Source organism: Falco naumanni, chromosome 7 (genome assembly GCF_017639655.2).
Source record: "Falco naumanni isolate bFalNau1 chromosome 7, bFalNau1.pat, whole genome shotgun sequence".
NCBI lineage: Eukaryota > Metazoa > Chordata > Aves > Falconiformes > Falconidae > Falco > Falco naumanni.
The window spans coordinates 31,262,636-31,284,087 of NC_054060.1; the positions used below are offsets into that span (position 1 = coordinate 31,262,636).

Genomic DNA, 21,452 nt, shown 5'->3' on the forward strand with positions numbered 1-21,452 from the left:
AGAAAGGATTAAACAGTTGCAGATTTTAGGCTAAAAGACAACTAAAAAGAAGCTTCAAAAATTATTTCCGGTGTCTTGCTGAATTTAGAGGTGTAGGGACAATCAGATTACGAAGGGTAAATACAGTATAAGTAGCAAGAAAATAAGCTCAGCAGCAATGTGGATTACCCTGTGAAACAGTCTTCAGAGAAATGTAGTGGGAATCCCAGTGTTTTGATTTTTAAATGGAGCATTGACCAAGGAGCGCCCATCTTGCTTGGTGAGCAGCTTTTTTTTTTTTTTTTCCCCACAGATGAGATTAGTGACTTAAGAGGCTTTTACCTTTTGAAACACCTGTGCCAAATAACTGTTCAGTGATGTTGAATTACACTGCAGACACTTTGAACAAGTTTACCATCAGCTTCAGTAGGTACTAAGAATTACAGTCCTAACAAGGGCAGCAAGTGAATGTAGGTTACTAAAGCCATTTTAAAAGCTGATGGCTGTTACAAACTTTCCAGGCTCAGGGCACATGCTGTTCCAGTATCCACCTGTCACCCGTTGGCCTCTGGCTCAGCCACTGGGACCCTGGTAAGGTTCCCTGCCACAGATTAAATCTTTGGCAAAGAACAGATAATGTCATGGTATAACCTCCCAGGTGAGCTGTTCCCTTCATTGACTCTCCTCTTTCCAACCCTGCCCTTGGTGAAGCCTCTCTGCTTTGTGCAACTTATTTTCTCACAGACCTAAATTGATGACAAACTCCACAGAACACAATTTCAGCATAACGCAGATTTGTTACTGGTAAGTCCCAGCACCAGAGAAGCCACTGGGAGGACAGCGTACAGTGAGATTCTCTCAGGCATGGAAGGAGATAAATTTGGGTGGCAAGTACTAGATGGTGGATATGTTTTTAACCTGTCATTTACTTACAGGCAAGGGCAATTGAATCTGATTTCTGATGAAAAGAGAACTTCCTAACGCTCTGCCTCCACCTCATCAGCAAGATATATGACAACAGTAGCCCTTGGATGGATGCAGGCATCCAGGAGTGATAGCTAACCAATGCAGATAAAACATATGGGTGCTAAAATGAAGCACTGATCTGTTCCAAAAGTCAACAGAACATAGACTTGCAATATTTGCGCAGGGATTAATTAGCTCCTCTTGTTATTACATTTCAGAGCTAACACCCAAATGACCCAACACAGGATCCCACTTCTCCCAGATGCTGTGGCTGATGGCACCGTGGCTCAGGCAAACATTGCAGCACTGCACAAGAGACTCCGCATTAGGGAGGTTAGTATCACAACCATAAAGACAGAAGGAACTTTTCAAAGCAAGATTTGACTTTTGTCAGGAAATTAAAGTAGTGATCTACAGTCACCTGCAGAGCTTGAATATGGTCACCCAGTCACCTGAAGAGGCAGGTAAGACTTGAAGACACATCTTTCATATCCCAAGTAGTTGCCCTGATCACCTTCCTATAAGTAGGCTGAGGGCAAACATGATGCGTACACACACATATACACACCCACAATTCTACCCAAGACCAGGACATTTGTCTGGATTAAAGGCAGAGAACCCCAACAAATGGTTTTATTTCCGTTTACAGACAACGGATAGACACTGAAGTATATTTCACCCAAAAAATCTGAACTGCATTGCATTAAAACCTGCAACACGCTTGTACAACCTGCAAACCAGTGCCTACATCATCCCTACAGGCAAAAGCAATGCAATTTCCAGGGTGCCTGACTCTGTTTAGCCTTTGTTTGGCTCTTCCTCTCGTTCTCTCCCTCTTACTGAAAACCCCACAGTCAATGATATGCTGAACAACTGGAGTTCAACTGAATTATAAATCACTTATTTTTGGTCTTGCAGCAGATGGATAAAACGTGTAACAAGCTGCAGACAAGTTTAGGCGGGCAACGTTTTTACAAACTCAACAGAGGATCAAAGGGGGCTGAGCTCTGTCACAAGCTTACTGTTTCCCAGGAGCTCTCTCCCTTAATTAGCAGGCACTGCTCTAACGGGGTGTTTATGATGTGTTTCACAACATGGCCTTTTCAACATAATGGATTTTTACTTTTGAATTCTCTAACAATTTTGACTTGCATTAAAAAAAACAACTGAGCATTTAAAATGTGTGGGACAAAAGTCCATCTCTTTTTAAAAGCATTCATCAAAAAAGAAAGCAAGAAAAAAAACAGTTTAGCAAATTCACTTCAGGTTCTGTCTTCTAAAACTAACCACAAGAATTTTCACACTGAATCGCCTGCTTAACTCAAAGTTGGGTTTTGTTTTTTTTCCTCTTGGAAAAAAATCAGATAGCTAAAATGATCAATGTTAAGCATTTCACAGAAGCCATCATAACCTTTACTACAATCTATATTCCCTTGTCTTGATAGGATCATTATTCCCGAGTAGCGTTCCCATTGAGAGCTGCAATTACTGTATGGCTAAAAAAAGACTATTAGCAGAATTTAAAACACTACCGCAATATAAAGGTTTGTAATATTAGCAAAATGTCTTTCAATCTTCTTGATATGCAGGCTCCAAAAAAAAATTGCCATCAGATGTGTGTTTCTTACAACAATTTCCCTTATTTGAGCTGTTGCAGCGCATAGGCACAATCCTCCTTTTCTTCAGTCACCTTTTGTTGGCCCTTGCAAGTTTTCTACCAAACTCCTCCCTTGTTTTCAACCTGTTGTCTACAAGCCTCCCAACATGTGTTTCAGCATATAGTAACTGAACAATTTTCAAGTGAACGTTTTTTTTTTCTGGAACGCTAGATCAGGAGGAAATCCACAGCCTCACCTCTCTGCCTGGGAAGGTACCGTCCCATACAGAGACACAAGAAGAAATCAGCTCCCAGCTTCCAAACATCAGAAGACATCTTTGTCATGTCACTGTTCTAGAAAGATGCACTTTTGCCACTGCCAAGAAAATTGTACCAAGAAGCTCTTTCAGCATTTTGGGCAAGTTGCTGAATCCATCTGTCCATGACTGGAACTGAGCACTGTGCCGGGTCACGGATTTAGACAGCCACACTACAGGTACCCAGGGGAACAATTCCTGCCTTCCCCATTTCCCAGAAATTTTAATTAAGACACTGATAATCACTGACTTTTATTTCCTGATCTCATACAGACAGCACGCTCACCTCACGCCCACCTGGCATGCCATGGATCATATCCATGGACAGTTGTGTGGACATCTAGGAAAAGCAGTGTTACAGACCCACCGTGAAGCCCTTCTTCAAGCTTAGGAGAAAAGACCTAAACCAAGGTGTGACTTAAGCCAATGCCCAGAACATCACGGACCTGTGGAAAACACAAGGCCGCTTTGCTGTTCATAAAAGGAGGAGGTAAGGAAGGCCTGGAGGCGTAAGATGGTGTAATAATCCTTTTTCAGCTATTGAAAACCATAATGAGCCGGACACTCCTTTCAGACTGGAGCCCAATTAGCACACACATACCATAGCAGAGGAGAGATTAGAAACGTACCCTGCTGAAGGCAGGCAGCAGCAGCCCTGGGCCAAGAAATCCTCTACCCTAGTTCTGGGAACAATCTGCACTTTTTGCTCGTGTAGTGGCCCAAATCAAATTTAACAAGATGCTCAAAGCCCTTCCATCCTCACAGTGAAGGATAACCAAACACTGCTACAATGAAACTGTATTTCCAGTTAAAACTGTCACCAAAATGTGCCAAAACCAGCCTGGCCATTTGAAGCTGTACAGTTGATTGGAGCCTCTTGCAGAAGCGTTACAAGGAAAGTACACAGGCAGTGCCCAAGGTTCACATCAACTGTGAGCGTCACTGCTGATCAAGTTTCCCCAAGGTAAAATAAAACAGAAATACAGAACATTTTGGTACCTCTTTGGCCCACATGCTATAAAAATGCTATTTATGTAGCTGAATTTAATGCAAAGAAAAGAGAAGCCAGGCACTTTCCAAGTGATTATGTGCTCTGTAATAATACTTTTCAGCTGGTGATTCAGAAACTCCAGGGCATTCAAGGAAGATCTAATAGTTTATGTCAATAAATTACACACCTCTCATTGGAAACATTCATGGGTTACAAATCAACAAGGCAATAAATCCGCTGCTGCAACACATCAGTCCTGCAAGCCACAAAAGGGTGAAGGGAAAGCAAAGACGAGATCAGACAGACAGCAATGCACCCTGCTGCACGGAGTTTTGCCTCTGCACAGGGAGCCTGCAGACTTATTCCTCACTCCCAAATCATCTCATGTCTTTCCAGGCAGCTCGCTACTAGCGATGCTGTGCCAAATTAGTTGTAAAAATTGATACCCAAAGGACAGAAGTGGTTTTGATCAGGATATTTCACCCCATGGTGTCTCCTTTCTTTCCCACCCCTCCGTTGCATGCTCTCCTTTTGTCAAAAACAACAGCAACAATTACTGATCTTCACAGTCTCAGTGGGTTGGGGAGAAGAGTAAAGGAATATAAGAAAAAAGGAATTATGCAAATGTGACATTAACTGTTCAAAACTGTGGGGCCTTTTACTAAAAACCCAGGTCTCTCCACTAAATAGAGTATATGGTGATAAATCCAGGCAAAAAAGTGCTGCTGGAAGACCAGCATCCAAATATTATGCTCAGAAGCTCCATCAGCATCAGGGCAGAGGAGATGATGGCAATTTTCTGTGCTGACCACTTCACACCTTTGGTTTTGCTTAGACCCTTCAGACCTCCTGAACTCAGAAGTGTGTTCATTTCACCTAAGTCCACTGCACTTACAAAACAGGAAACCTGTAACTGCACAGATAGCTCTATTGCCACCAAAATATTACCACAAAACTTGAAGGAATTTTCAGGAGGGAGAAAATGGAAACACCTTCCTTGACCATATTTGGCCCGGACATCCAGCAGAGCCAGATTCTGCCTCAGCACTAGTAAAGTCCAGAGTTACTCCACTGGAGCCAGTCACATCCTCCAAATCAAAAAAAGCGCCTTTGCTTTTGAAGAGCCACTTGTCACCGTATGCACAAAAACTAAGTTCTGTGCCAAGCAGTAGTACAAAAAGCAACAATGAATAACTTTAATTGTTTATACTCAAACCGAGGGTTACAAAAAGGGCATAAAAGAAAGTCACAGATCACTGGAGTATTAGAAAAGTGGTGTTAGTAGTGCAAACTGTGCTCTTTCAAGGCACAGGAATGAGAAACATCTGTAATTACTGGATTAGAGGAATGAAAGAAGAAACCTGCAGTCAGAAATTACAGTGCATTCTGTTATTGAGCTGCAGGCATTCGTTGGTTTGCATGAAGACAGAGGAGCCAAAAGGAAATTGCAAGTTCAAAAAGCTGGAGAAACACCAATTTACACCACCACTTGAACCCACCCACCTGTGCTGGCAAGCTGTTGCCCAGAGCAGACCCAATACACAGAGTCTCAATCCTGCCTGTAATCACGCTACCCAGTCTGCAGCGACTGAAACACGCCAGGGTCAATCAGAGCAATTACTTGCATGGAAAGGAGAAGTGGGAGAGCGTGTCTAGCTGTTTAACACAATGAAGATATTTTAGAAACATTTTGAGGAGTCACCCAGTTACTGTTACTCTTTCTTCCCCCACCCACACTCCATCCTTACAGAGCCTATGGAAACTGCTCCCTATGGACCACCACAGAGCAATGCAGACAGTGCTGCTTGGGAACCACAGCCCTGAGTGGCAAATGCAGTGGATGATTCCTGGTTATCCATCCTTGTGTGTGCACATGGCTAAGTCCGTAGCTCCCATCTCCATCCACTCCTGCTAAGTCAACCACCAGTCCAGCCAGACACGCTGGGAGGCTGAGGGGGGTCACTGGGCAAACCAGACCTAGTTTCAAATTATTTAAAAGAATTCAGAGCCACGGATCTGAGCAGAGAGTTGTCCCTACCAACTTAGGAACTGCTCCCGTGGCTACTTCTACCCTTCATTTAATCCAGCCTTGTTACAAACCAGGCTCTCACGTCTAGGGCAGGCATCAGTGGCAACAGGCACACTCTCCCCTGTCCAGCCACTCTTCCCATGAGACCCTATAGAAGCAACTGAGAGAAAAAGCAATACAGAAGAGCAGCTTCATCTGAACACAGAGATGCTTGCCTTTCAAGAGCTCCTCTCCCTCCTGCTGCTGGCTGGACAAGGAACCTAACATCTGGCTGAGCTACGTACCTCAACTAGGTGACACAAATGACACCAGACTCATTTTCAATCTGCACCTTGCCAAGGACAAGGGAGCTACTGGATACTCAGCATCAGGGTTACAAAGACCAACCACAAAGTAAGGTCGACATGTAGATAGTGCTGCTAACATTCCTGCCTTTGTTGGGTGTTATAGGTGTTGATACTTTCCTTAAAGCCTCAGCTACAGGAGAGGAGTGGTTTATATAAGAACTGCATCTCCATTTATTTAAGTGTGCTGCTAGCCCCAGAGGCTAGAGCAGTGGCTGTGCAGAACAGCTTGAGAACATGAACTGAAAGTGCTCTCAAGGCTAAGACAGAAGGGAAAAATGGGGGGAAAAAAAGTTTGTTCAAACCTCATGATGTTTAAGTTGATTTCACATATCAGGAGTACATCCTTAACATCACGACAAGTGTTCAAGGCAAGACATATCTGGAATACTTTTGTATAAAGCACAGTCAGGAAACTACAATTTCTTTCCCGGTCTCAGGACACATCATTATTAAAAGATTACAGTATAGAACAAAGAGGGCCCTTTTCTTTATCAAGTCACAGCACTGAAGTACACTGTTAGATACAGCTCTTCACACAAGGGTTTACCCACCACTGTCACATGTTTCTGTGAAGTTCATTTCACTGAATCCCTGCATGGTCGGGGTTGGAAGGGACCTCTGGAGGTCACCCAGCCCAACCCCCTGCTAAAGCAGGGTCACCTACAGCAGGTTGCACAGAGCCATCTCCAGTTGGGTTTTGAATGTCTCCAGAGGAGACCCCACAGCCTCTCTGGGCAGCCTGTGCCAGCGCTCGGTCACCCTCAAGGTAAAGAAGTTCTTCCTCGTACTCAGGTGGAACTTCTTGCTGTTTGTTCTTGTTGCAGTTTGTGCCCATTGCCCCTTGTCCTGCCTCTGGGCACCACTGAAAAGAGCCCAGCCCCGTCCTCTTGGCACCAGCCCTTCAGGTTTTTGTAGGTATTTGTATTTTACCCATGAATTTCTGAAGCAAAGGGCTCAGCAATACTATAAACACCATCAGAATACATAAGAACACATCACCACCTCTTGGTCCTGAAATTCACACTACAGGAAGGGACATCAAACCATCACAGCATCAAAAGATCTCACACAAGACCCCACAGACATCTGTCAGGCCTCTGTTCAAGGGAAGATCCTCCTTCCCTGTGTGCGGGGATGCTCCAAGGGGAAATTTCATCCCCACACATACTCCCCTACCACCTGAAAGACCACCAATGCTGTGAGGAACCGTTCCAGCTGGCTCCATTAAGGCCAAAGGTGTAGTATTTAATTTTTCCCTCACTAAGTTATTCTGCACATGACCTACATCAAAAGCATACATCACTCTGGTCAACTCACAACTGCTTCATGCCGCCACCACTTCCTTCCGCACATGCCTGGGCATAGCCAAGCAAGCTTGATATGCCTGAAGTTAACTCTGTGCTACCCTCCTATCAGTTACATGTTTACTGGCTTCTCTGTCAAGCTTTGCAGCCTACTCTGGGCTCTCCTTTGCAGTGCCAAGTCCATCCTAAATACAGGCTGGCTGCGTCCAAATGAGCTCCAGCCCCTGCAGTGAATGGGCTCCGGCAGCTGAGCAAGAGGCAATCAGGGCAGCACATCCTTGCTCAAGAGATGGGCTCATCACTAAGGTCAATGAATCAGTCAAGAATAGGATCCACAAAAGCCTCAAGTATCAGAAACGTTATTCATTGTATCCTAGTAATTAAGAGGCTTTGTCCTGGTGTCTCCTGAAAGGTTTTCAATTAATTCTTCATTTTCACAAAGATCTTTCCCTTATCTTGTTGCTTTCATAAGGACACAAACTGTGCAATTAAAATCAAATTAGGAACAAATCAGCCAGATGTATCCTACAGCCATGATGGTGGAAACATCTATTTCATTCTGTCACTTGCCTTGTTCCAAGGTCAGGCTTTATACAGAAAAGCAAAAACAACAACAAAAAAGACTTTGACACTTTACAGCACATTTTCTGAATGTCAGCCTGTGCACCTGCAAAGTGCAAAGTTGACAGATTTGCTTATGTTTCTATACTAACTCTCCTTTTTATCAGTAGAGAACTCAAAACTCAACTAGTGAGAGAAGCATCTCATACACAGAACCCATACACACCTCCTCAGCTACAGCCTTCATTTACCTATGTTGTTGCAAACTAGGGTTTATCCTATTGCAGCTGTTATAGTCATACCAGAGGGATCAAAATGCAAAATGCCTTCTCTCCTATTTAGACAGTTAAAAAAGCTGATAGTCATAGCAGACAGGTATGTTCTAACCACTTCTAATTCCAGATGTGGAGATGCAAAATGATTCCCACAGTTTGAAAGCTTAGAACTGGGAAGAACAATCATTAGTGGGCTACAAGTTAAAGAACAGCAGAGTCTTTAGAGTCAGGATCTCCTTGTCACAAACACAGCTCACCAGAAGTTGAGAAGAGGAAGAGTGAATGTTAACCAGCAAGTTACACGTTAGAAACACTCCTGTCCTGCTCCTTTCTACCCAGTAAAGTCAGATTCCAAATCTGAAGCAAACTCTTGCTTGTCAACACTCCTCTTGGGAGAACTCCCTCACCAGGCAACTGCCATGCTAGGAACAGCCTTTCCTGGCTTCCCAGCCCAGGCTCAGGGTCCTGGTTTTTACATTCGCCATATGACACACTGTGTTATACCAGGGTTTAATCTATTCTCTCACGCTGCTGTCCTTTAAAAGCATTAGCATTTCCTACACACATATTCCATATTGGCCTTACAAGTATCAAAATGCTGTGGTGAAATTTAAACTAAATATAGAGATGATATTTTTAAATAGCTCTTCGCTCCAGCTCGCCAAGCTGATTTTGTTTGAATGGAAAAAGCAGGTTCCAACTTTAAGTTTCCATTGTAATTAATGAATACAACATATTCCTCTGCCGTATCAGATTTAGCACCTCATTAATGTGTGTGGTATTTTGCTTGTATGGCACAGCTGTAGTTAAAGTTGAATTAGTGTTTCCATTATAAACCCATGTTTTCAAAGGTTTATTACTCAGACACACAAGATTTAGTCTGAAATGAAAATTGCCATCGAGTGTGTCAGCTGGGAAGCAATTTTTTGTCCTTCAAAATTTGGAAGGAAAAAATTACAAAAAAGCAAGCCACCCTTATTATTAATAATTCACATTTTAAAAACCATTGCAAATACATGTTTACATGATGGCCTGTGACAGCTCCATAGAATGTCAACGCCCACACACTCCTGGGAGATGTGTCATCTTAAAAACCAAAATAAAAGCCACATTTTTACACCACTTGATGGGAGGCAAAGAGAAGGGAAGAAAGACTTAAAAATAATGTCAACCAAGGAAACTTTTAAAAAAAACAACATAGCCTTTGTTTGAAAACATTAAAGTTAGGACTTTCAATGGATGGGAATAATTTCAAGTATTTGTAGTTTAAACTTTTTGGTGCCTGTCCCTGGCTCGTTAATGCATTTAGTTAGAAGCAGTCAGTCCCAATGACTTCCTACCACATGCGGCATCTAAGCCTTCAACTGTCCATAAATCCTGGACTCTTAAGGTATGACTAGATCATGCCTTTTGCAACAGACATGCTGAACTCTGTGTACAAGGCAAAATATACAACAAAAAGACCGCCAGGGGCTCCACGCTTTGCAATTGTGCCCTTCTATAATTAGCTTTAAAACTGAACCACTGAGAAGCAGACCTTTTAATTGGGAGGCTTCCAAGACCTCTTCTTGGCTGATTATTTCAATGATTATACACTTACAAAAAGCAAATTTTCAAACAAATGTATGATGAAATTAGCAACTTCTCAGTTACCACCATTACCAGAATGGATGTTTTTTTGATGGCCGAGAAACATTAAAATCTTATTTTTATACCACAGTAAAATTCCCAGTTATTTAGACTCCAGGACCCATGGGTTTACCCAAGACATGTTTCCAGACAAGGACAAATGCATGAAAGCGTGTAATAGCTACTACAAGAAAACCAGGACAGGCATATCCTTTGTGAGTAGAAAGGCAGTGTCATTATTCAGAATTGCTCACAATTTGCTCTTCACTGGATTAACAAAACACTCCCACAACAGACAGAGTGGGGAGCATGTTTTTTCTCCAGTGTTGCCTTCCCTTTTTCAACAGATTACTACAGACAACAAAGATAATGGGAGCATGGTAGCAACTGCGTATCCGTTTGATCAGGTTTTGGAGGTTACTATAGTCTATCCAGAACCCTGCTGTTTCCATACAAATAACCCCAGACTCAGCAAATGGGTCTACCTCTGTCCTCCCAGCAGTCAAAGCCTTCAAGAAGAATCTCTACATTAAGGGCGGTATAATATTGTGATACTTACCAAGGTCCTCATGAACTCTGGACTTTTCTTTGTAGTGTTTTCTTCTTCCTTGTTGTTCCAGGTATGGAAGTCCACCTCTCTTTTCAAAGCAGACCTTCTTGTTGATGAAGTGGAAGAGGACTGCAGGAAGAATAGTGAAGACTCCAGCTGCAGACAAAATACCCAGCAGCCTCAGGAATAACTAGGAACAGAAAGTCAGAAAGAAAATATCAGCCCAAGTAGGAAAAACTGCCTAGAGGAAGATGTGGTTTAACCACATCTGTATCCATGGCTCTGTTTCCCCATCCTCTCCCCAGAAGAAATAGCAATGAAATTCAGCAGAACCTGGACTTGTGTTAAATGGGTACAACATCCATGTTGGGCCAGTCTACTGAGGACATTGACAACAAGGTGTATTACACACCAAACTCATTTCCAATTAAGGTCTTCGTTTCTGCCACATGTTGAACTCCAACACAGGAAAGAATCTGATTTTAATAAACTCTCGTATCAATGCAGCATTCTACCAGCTTGAAGAGAGACACTCTCAATCCATACTGCAACAAGGATCCAGCCAAGAAAGGGCAGTTGGTTATAAACCATTTCTGCACAGCTTGCGGTAAATTCTCAGGGGAGGCTGCGGAGAAGATTAGGTGAGGGCACAGATGGCCCCAACACCTCCTTTGCAATGTGTGTATTCTCTCTACAGCATCAGATTACACCATAATGGTACCAACTCCATTACGCTTACTAAGAACCAGGTTAATGTACAGCCTATGATCCTCATTCAACTGTTACTTTACCCTGAAGTAAGAAGCGTATTACTGTACTACAGAATTACCCTTCTTTGCTGCAAAAGACCAGCCTCCAGCTCAGGTAATTCAGTCCAGCTTCCTTGCTGTCAGGTTTGACCACATGTAATGAGCACAGTGGTTTTGTACCAGCTGATGACTAGTCCTATACGTCAGCATCCAGATGTCAAACTGCAGAGAAACTGCCTTATTTCAATTTATCTCATTCTGCCTGTACCACTGGGTCTGCAACAAACCACAGGCGCCAGCAAAAAGCTTTTAAAGCCATTTCACCTCTCTCACACATATCAAAATGCCAAAACAAGGGACAAACACTACATACATCATCTGATGTGGACAGCAAGGGCACACACGTCAAAAACTGTAAGTGCTATCTGCAAAAAAAAAAAAAAAAAATAAAAAATTGTCTTGTTATTCTGGTAATTACTTCACCAGGAAGGGGTGAAGTTCAGTTGTTCAATTCAAGTCAAAGACCCCATAAAAATGAAACAGCAGCAGCATCAGTGGCACACCAGGGATGACTGTGATTGCAAAGCTGCAGCTCACAGATGAGATGAGTAGGAGGCAAGGATGTAAACAGAGCCAGCCCTGCCTGTGAAACATCCTACTGGGAGTTTATAAGACTTGACTCAGCGAAAGACTTAGACTAGAAGAGCTACAATATCTCCAGTTACAATTTTAATAATGCACAGTTAGGACTACGATCTAGGGGATTAAAATAAATTAATACAAGCCAATGTGCCTCAAATGGAAACAAAAATCACCAATGCACAGCAGGAGACCTGTGCAAAACAGACAAAAACGAACCCAGAGGAATATGGGTTACACAAACTACGGAGGTGGCTCTGACCCTGCTCATTCCAGCCTAAGGAAGGAACGGAAATAGGCACTGCATTACAGCAGCTTAAACGACAAGACCAAGTCTACATTTCCATTGCTCTTTTCTGCATGGGCACAATCATTTCTCTGGCAATTCTGTGTCCCCCTTGTGCCACCCCAGCACCAAGTAGGGGCCATGAAGATGAAGGTCTCCCTGCCAGCGCTGAAATTTGGTGCCAAAGCTTCCCTGGATAATTTAGCAGGCACACACCAGACCCATCTTCCCCTCACACCTCCACCCACTGAACAAGGCTGGGACATTAATGTGGCTGAATGATACGTCTATTCTGGCTATTTTCAGCTGCTGAAGTCACCATGAAGTGGTGGCTGGAGCCAAGTATAAACCAAAGGAGCTGAATTTAAATCAAAGTAGCCATAACCCCAGAATATACATGGCTGGGTTCCATCACTGACAACTGCTTTTCTTGAGCATGGCATAGGCAGGAAGGATTTATACCTTACATATAAAACACTTGGGATCACCACATCACAGCACACAAGAGTGTGTGCACACATGCATGCACATGTGTGTCCACAAGCTCATGCACATGTGTGTGTGCAAAGTTGGAGCAAGTAGGTAGCAAACTGACAATCATATTTTGAAGGCTCTATGTGAGTGATTTCATAGCAGAGAGTGTGATGTAGATGGATGGCAAAGACACCACTGTTACTATTTATGAAGTTACGAAGCCCTTCTATAAAATCTCAGCTCTGAGCCCAAGGAAATTCCAGGGTTTCCCCTTCTCAGGGCATAAGCAAGCCACCGGTATTTTTAAACGTAAGTTGTCCAACACGTGCTCTGCTATGCTACACAAACCCCAGCTGCAGAAATGCTCAAGGTGCTCCTTTCTCCAACAGACTTGCACGGTACCTTGCAAAATCCCAGAGCAAAAAGTAGACCCTTAACTAGACCAGGCATCACAAAAAGTTTGGAGACAAATTATCAGCTGTTATCCACTTGCTCTAAACGATCTCAGACTGGCACAACAGCATTGTTGCTCGTCTAGTCTTGTTTCCTGGTCAGATGCAGAGGAACAAGAAAGTAGTAGTGCAGTGGTGTAATACTGGGGACAACTCTTCAGGCTTCCCCTACTCCTTGGGGCAGAGATGTAAAAGGCTCCTCCTGTCAGAGCTCACAAGAGGTCCAGCAGCAACATCTAGGAGGAAGCTTTCAACTACCTGAACACTAATAACTGTGTCCACACAGAGGCATCGGTAAGAAGGGACTGCAGAGACCCCTCCCCATACATCCTGAACAGCAAAGACTATCAGCCAGCCACCAACAAGGACTGAGATCCTTGCACCACACCTCCCTTCACTGCAGGCACCAAGCAAAGAGGAAAGGGCCCCCAGAAGGACGACCACAGCACTGGCAGGAACAGATACCTCCTGCACAGATGGTTCCTGCAGCAAAGCACAGAGTCCCTCTCCTAAAGATGGTCTGCCCAACTGCAACAAGGTGGATGGGACTTCTGCAGCACAAGCTTGTGCATCCTGTCCCACAGCTTTAAGCAGACATCTCCTCTTCTCCCCTCCACATTATCCATGCCAGACAGAGGTCTGTGCCAGTCTCTCTGAGGGAAGGCTGTGATTTTGCACCTGATCACTGTCTCACATACCTGGGCAGAAATGTTACAGTCTGTGCACCTGGCTCCACCTAGAAGCTCAATATCCCTCTGCGATGGGAGACATGCTAGCTCTCTGTTCCTCCATCATCACAAGGAAAACATGCTGCACCTGGTCCTGACCAAGTGGCCCAGCTCTCCTCTCAACTCTCAGCTGAAGGGCTTCTTCAGACTTGAAACTCTAGGCTAAGACTACATCTCAGAAATTATTGTAAAACTGATTTGGAGTAGAGCTCTGTTCTGGCTTGCTGTGCAGTGTCTGGGCCTGGGAGGGTATTGAGGAAGAGCAGCAAAAATGCATACATGTCACTTGTGTTACAGCATTGCTGAAGTATGTCAGAGCTTCTCACACAGGTAAAACGTCCAGCCCTACAGCAGTAGATGACAAATTGTATCTGAGGGCAAGGAGACGTAGAGAGGCATTCAACTGTTGCTTCAAGCCCTGGGTACCCAAGTCGAGGGAAGAAGCTGGCCACCACGTGCTCTAGGACACAAACAGTCCATTCAGTCAGGTCTCTCTCCCACTCACACATTTTTAAGATAAGAAATTAATGCCATAGATGCCTTTGCGTATCAACTCAGTGGGTCCACAAATTCTGTTGCCCCAGGTGAGACCACAAGCCAAGAAACTGTGCTGGCACTCCTGGCAAGTTGAGGGCATGCATAACTGCACACCCTCCTTTGCATACACTGCTTAAGAACAAAGAGGTGCAGTGTGAAGGGCCCCATTCTAGGAAAGAGGAGATCAAAGGTGGAAGTGAGATCAACAGAGGACTTCTGACAGAAGACACAAGAGCACAAGACATTACAATGCTGTTCCTGCTCCAATATCTCACTCAAAGCTACCTCCACATTACAAGATGATTTCAGAGGAGAATCTGCCTGGAAGAGCAGGAGAGAAGTGTTGGCCACTCCACTACACACATTGAATCCAGATGGGTATTTGGCTTGTAGCACATTTTACAGCAATTCTGAGTTTGCGACTTGGCCCCTCCAGACAGACCAGGATCAGAAGAATGAATGCAAGAAGTGCCACAATAGAGTCACTTGGAGAGTCTGCAACTATGAAAACCTTAATCCATTCAGTTTTGCAAGGGTTAAACTTTGCAAAAAATCCTATTCCAGACAATAGCTCTTTAATTCCATTTGATACCAAGCTTCCTGCAAAAGGAATGTTTACTGGTACTTTTTAATTACAAAAAAACCCATAAATTGTCTGTTTTACTGTCTGTGCTAATTACATTTCATTATATATTTGGAGTAGGCTATGATTTTCCTGCTGGTTCCCATGACATTTTTCATTATCAACCACTAATTGTCTAGCGTGCACACTGCATTGTGAACCAAGTAGGCTGATGCGTGGGCAGAAGATCTAGCGAAAGCTGCAAGGCAGTAGAAGTGCACGTTATTATTATTACTATTATGATGCATTAGAAAGTTTCCACCTACTTGCATACTTACATATCCTCATCCCTATCAGCAGTTTCACAGTGCAACAAGGCACAGGAGTCCATCTATAACAAGCCCCATGCCTAGCAAGGCTCACAAACTACCAAAGGAAAGTTGTGTGGGGTGAAACAGTAACAGTAGCCCCACTGCAAGGACAAGTTCCCTGCTGCATGCAATGGAAACACCAAGAAGGTTTCTCAGTCACCACTTGGTGCCCAAAGCACGTGGGTATCAGGATCTTGTCACTTGGCCCACTCACAAGCCGAGGCCAAGATTATGAAGGAAAATAGTGCCATATGTGGATTCCTAAAGGAACACTATAACCGATGGGACCTTTCTGAGAAAGCAAGACAGAAAAAAGGTAAAGAGTTTTCATGAGCCACAGCTAACACAGTTTCCATTACAGCAAAACTTCTAACAAATCTGTATCTATGCAAGCTTAGGAAGTGCCACAAAGGGTAAAGCCACTCACTGCATGCAGCATCTCATGAATTCAGACCAAGGGAAGCCGTAGGTGCCAATTCTTCCTAGAGCAAACTGCTAGAAACAGGAGCGCGTGACCACTGCTCCCCAGATCATCGTTATCAGCCTTGGACAGGTGGCAATTCTATTCATGTGCACCACACACACAATACACAAACACTTCAGAAATAAATGTGTGCTTTCACAGGACTGCAGCTCTCTCCTGATGTCTATTTCAAAGGAGACAAAGCCCGACCCTTCCTAACAGCACTGTGAGGGAACAGTTGTATAACTCCTCCTCTTCTCCTCAAGGTGATCCACAAATACATTATCAAAAAGGCAATCAGACCACATTCAGCACTGTAGCAGAAGGGTGAAATTCCCACCCAAGGCAGGACTTGCCCTGCATCAAGGCTCAGTTCACACACTTCATTTTTATGTGTTGATTTACAGATAGCAAGAATGAGGAAGTTCTCCAGTCCTTTTATACAAGGAATATGAAGGACTAAAAAGCACTTTTGATCTGACTATACTTCTATTAACTTTGACTGCGAAATTTGACTGATCAAAGGGTGGAAGAATGGTCCCATTCATAGCTGCTGCTGAGGTATTTGCAGGTCACCTTTAAAGATTTAAGCTGCCCTTATGGCCTATGACATAGGCATGCAATTTCAAAGGTCTCAGAGACAGTAAAGCAACTTCATCTCCTTTCTTATACAACCCACATAACCACAGTACCCAAACACCTTGGCAGGCTTCAACACATTTATCCCCGCAGCAACTCTGCGAAGCAGAGAAATGCTAATAAAACTGCTCCACAGAAGGGGAGCCAAGCCACAAACACAACCCCAAACGGTGGAAGTTAGACCCAAAAGAACAATCAAGAAAAGTCCCATCCACCTACGCAGGCAGTTCAGTGTCTAGAAATACCTCACGTTCCGCCCCAAGGCTGAGGCTCCCAAACAGAACTTCTATAGCACCTTCCTAGAGTTAACACCACAGCAACAGCCGTGGGCCTCCAGGCATCTCCTCCGTCACCCTGAGTCACCTGAAAGCCACAGGACTGGCATTTCTTCCACCAAAGCCTGATTCTTCTTATGGACACAATGCAGGAGAGGTGCCTGACACCTCCTGGCAATGCTGAGTTCAAGGAACACTGAGTTCATCCGGCACAACAGGAGACATGGAAGAGGTGGCATTAAGCAAGGGCACTCACCAAAGAAATGGAAAGCCTGAGATAAAGTCTCCCTTAAACCCCCAACTTCTTTTCCCAGTACCATGTGCCCCAGATACATGACTAGAGGGCACCCTCTATCCTTCCAGCTGGGCTCACTGTGCAGCCCGTTCGGGGGTCAGCAGTAGGGCCAGCACTGGCACACCTCTTTTTATAACCTGCTCACCGAGGTTCGGAAAGGCCAGCCCCAGACTTGGGTTCTCAAGACTGAGTCTGGACTTCACTGAGAACCTGCTATAGATAAATGACCAAGGCACAAACACTGGGAGGGCAAACCTGAGAGCATCCAGCAGCTCTCCTGTGAGAGCCGTAAAGCCAGCAACAAGGTGGCCCAAGTTCCAGAAGGCTCTCCCTGAGGCCAGATCTTCCACCTTACAAAGGCTGCTATATATCTTGCTACATACAACCCGGTGGCAGCACTGTCTTCCCAGCAGCAGCAATCCTACCCTTGCCTTGAGCAGCTCTCCTGACTATGTTTGCAACCAAACAGGTATACGGTTCTGTGAAATATTCTGCCTTCAACAAAAGGCATTTTCCAGTTACAAAAGATGAAGTATTTGTTTTGCTGAATGTGTTTCAAACAGCTGTGAAGCACTAGTTCAAGTCAACAGCAAGTACACGGTGTTTTCAAATGATGGTGCCTGACGTTCTGCATCCAGAAGAGTCCTGGCCCTCACACCATCCCTCTGTCTGTAAGCACACACACAAATACGGATGGAACATGGGAACAGAAGCGTGTCCTAACAGACAGGAGGCCATGCACACTAACAGAGGTGACTCAAGTAACAACCTAGGCCTCTGAAGGGTGATTCAGAGACTAATTGTCAATCTTAGTAATAATCTTAGAAAAGGCTCCAATTCATCACGGTATTTAAAATTCACCGAAGTTAACAGGACCAGGGTGACTGAGAATGTGAGCAGTGCAGCATTTGAACTGCCAGCCACGAACTAAAAGCTGGTCCCCTCCATGTCAGGGCTGAAGAGGTTTGACGGGGACAGCACGAGGAACCTTGTGGGACCCATCCACACCTTGGTTCTCCTCTACCACCACCACTCTCTGCCAGGATTGTTCTCAGAGTTTGGTCAGCAGTTGAGATAAAGTGAAAAAACTGCAAACCTTCACAGCTGTTTGCCTCAGTCTTTCTCCAGCCCAGTGAAGAAAAAAATGGGTATAAAATTACTTTCCTAGTCCACAATCTGTGATTCCATTACACTCAAGCCTTTGCTCTGTGATTTATTCTCTGCCTCAATATTCACCCTAATCTCCAAGTTATGCTCAGATTCTGTTTTGCATGCTGGAACTATTTGGCATTGTAAAAACAGCCATCACACAAAGCAGTGGGGGACTAACTTAGCGGGCAAAGCTTTCACCTAAATTGTAGGAAAGCAAGAAAAAGGCTGTAGTGATAACTAACTACACTACCTGGCTTAGATAAAATGGGAGAAAGAAGCTAGCCCCTAAAAGCCAGTCTCCTGCTGCTTAGGGCTCTCACATTAGACGCAAGACCTGTACTCAAATGCAAGTCTGAATCAAGCAGGACAGAGACTTGAATTTGCTCCTTCCACATGTCCTTTGACTGTCTGACCTCCAGAAAACCTACGGCAGTGGCAAGGGACAGCTGGTTTCTCTCACCATCACCATGCTCTGCTCAGAGAGGAATTCCATCCTGAATAAGGACACAACTTGGAACTACAAAAGTCTTTTTCAAGATGAGGCATTCCTTAGAAAAAGTTACAATTTAAACAGAATTTCGTTGTCCAACAGAAGCACATTTTCTCAGAAGATTCTCAGCCCACTCTTACTGTAGTAGGTTTGTCTTTGATCATGTCCCAGGCTTGTTTTCAGTCATAGTACAACACAGAGTTCATAATCGGATACATTTTGTCATAGCTGACACCACCACTGCCTTACTGGTAGAAAGAGAAGACTAGGGCTGTCAGTCTGCCACTTTTCTTGAACACTGAAGTCACGCTTTTTTTTTCTGCTTTTTCTTGAAGACAACTTCTTTGTTGCTATGGTATCACTAATGCAGTATTTTGAGACAGAGAAAGAAGATAACTGTGCATCATCACAGTGACACATCTATCAACTGCCATCCTCTCAAAAAGCGTAAATAAGTAAGGATGCCAATATAGACCTTAAAGGCTCCTCCATCCTTGTTAATTTTTCCCCTCTCATATACACACGTCTACAAAGGTCATGCCTTGTTTTTTTGACAGGGAAGGCCACAATTTGTCTCTCAGCAAGCAGTGTCTAGGTTTATTTTTTAATTCCTTCTCTTCTCCCCATGCTACATAACACCAGCTGAGACACATACTCCAACTCACAAGAGAACAGAAGCACCTGCATGTTCAGAAAATACCAGCCTGGCTCCCCATGTTAAACCATGCGGTGCCTGCTTCATAATTCTTGCTTGTTAGTTCAGGAAGAAATCATTGTACAAGGTGTTGTGGTTCAACCCCAGCTGGCAACTAAGTACCAGGCAGCTCCCACGCCAGCCCTAGCAGGATGGGAAGAAGAATCAGGAAAAAGGTAAAACTCACAGGTTGAGATGAGAACAATTTAATAATTGAAATAAAATAAAATAGAATAATAATAACAACAACAACAACTGTAATGAAAAGGAGAGAGGAGGAGAGAAGAATAAAACCCAAAGGGGAAAACACCCAAAACAAAGAAGTGATGCACAATACGGTTGCTCACCCCCTGCTGACCGATGCCCAGCCAGTCCCCGCACAGCCATCGGCAGGCCCCAGCCAACTCCCCCCAGTTTATATTCCGAGCGTGATGGTTCTGTGGTATGGAATATCCCTTTGGCCAGTTCGGGCCAGCTGTCCTGGCTCTGCTCCCTCCCAGCTTCTCGTGCACCTCCTCTCTGGCAGAGGATGGGAAACTTGAAAAGTCCTTGATTTAGAGTAAGCATTACTTAGCAACAACTAAAACATCAGTGTGTTATGAACATTATTCTCATACTAAATTCAAACCACAGCATTGTACCAGCTACTAGGAAGAAAATTAACTCTATCCCAGCCGAAACCAGGACACAAGGTATCTACTGCTGAGCACAACCCACATTTATCTCAACAGTAAGGGAAACAAAAAAGGCACTTTCAAGGTATCTCCCATATAGCAACTTAACTCACTAGGTGTGGTGGGGTTAGCCTTGTAGCATGTCTTCCCTATCACTGCCAGAATTACTTTAAAGAAACCTTTATTAACTTAGCAAAGCAAGGCCTTGCACTCAGCACAATGGCATTTCCCTCCTTGACCATGCGTATGAGAACACTGCATCAGGTCCCTTCCAGAATTTCAGAGACAGATCTGCACAGTGCTGGTGCAACCCTGTTACCTCAGGCAGACCAGGAAATAGTCATGGTGACACATGCCCATGTCCCCACACGCTTCCTGATTTTAAGTCCAGATCAACAAACAGGTAACAACAGCACTATGACTTTCAACACACCACCACTGCTGCAGTGCTGTTCACAGTGGTGACATGATAAGCATTTCATCTCCTAGGGGGTGCAAAAGGAGGAACAATGAAATGAAATGAAAACTTACATAAGCTGAATTTATCGAGGCTTCTGCAACAGAGGAAAGAGCAGAGAGCAAGTAAAGTGGTGACAGAAGGTCAAACTGGAAGGTTCTCTGGTACGGGTCAAGCATTCAACAGTGAGCACAGAGTCCTCTAGCAAACAAACCCAACCATTTTACATTTGGGAGAGAGGGAAAAGGGGAGGAGAGGGAGGAGAAAGGAGGATCTCTGTTGCTGCTTCTCTCTTAGGTGCTGGGGGATAACAAATAATAAGTTGTCTCCACTCAGAACTGAAGTGCTCTCACCTCTTCAAAGAGGAATCTAATTGGGATCTTTATGCTGTCATGTACTTATTTTTCTCATCCACAAAACCTTGTTCTTGGTTCCACCCATTTGACCCAAGGCAGAATGACTCACCACAGCAAAAGGCCAGACAGCAGCTTTTTTTTCTTTCCCAAAGACCTAAATAAACCCTACTCCATCAACTGACCAAGGACGATGCAGCAGTAAACCTCTCGCTGAAGGCTGTGCGTTGCCTTGGCAACCTGTCTGATCTCCATTGCTCCAGGGACTGGAAATGTGCTGCCAACAGGAGATTTCAGCTAATCAAACCAAACCTCTTAATACTTAGACAATTTCCCATCTGCAGAGAGCAGGCCACATGCCTGCAGAAAGCAGGGCACCCTCCGAACACAGCCCTGGCTCCTCCTTGACCTGTTATTTGTTGGCTCCTTAGGCCACGGACACCTCCTGACAGCTACCGGAGGAGATGAGGCGGCGGCAGGAGGCCACAGCGTGCGCGCTCTGCACGGCAGCTCCGTGCCTGCGCTCAGCACCAGCCTGGCAGAGGAGACCGGCTGCCCACCAAGGGCTGCCCGCAGGGGCAGGACCCTCACAGCGCCCACGCCGCAGCCCCTGGCCT

The 21,452-nt window shown here is 44.4% G+C and overlaps 1 protein-coding gene across 2 annotated transcripts in view; it reads right to left on the reverse strand.

Annotated features, from left to right (window-relative positions):
- The window catches only part of SYT16 (synaptotagmin 16), a 72,094-nt gene that overhangs the window by 42,847 nt on the left and 7,795 nt on the right, over positions 1–21,452 (reverse strand). For both annotated transcript variants that reach the window (XM_040602333.1, XM_040602332.1), the window contains exon 3: positions 10,555–10,735. The gene's annotated coding sequence lies outside the window, so the exon portion shown is untranslated. The remainder of the gene's footprint in view (positions 1–10,554; positions 10,736–21,452) is intronic.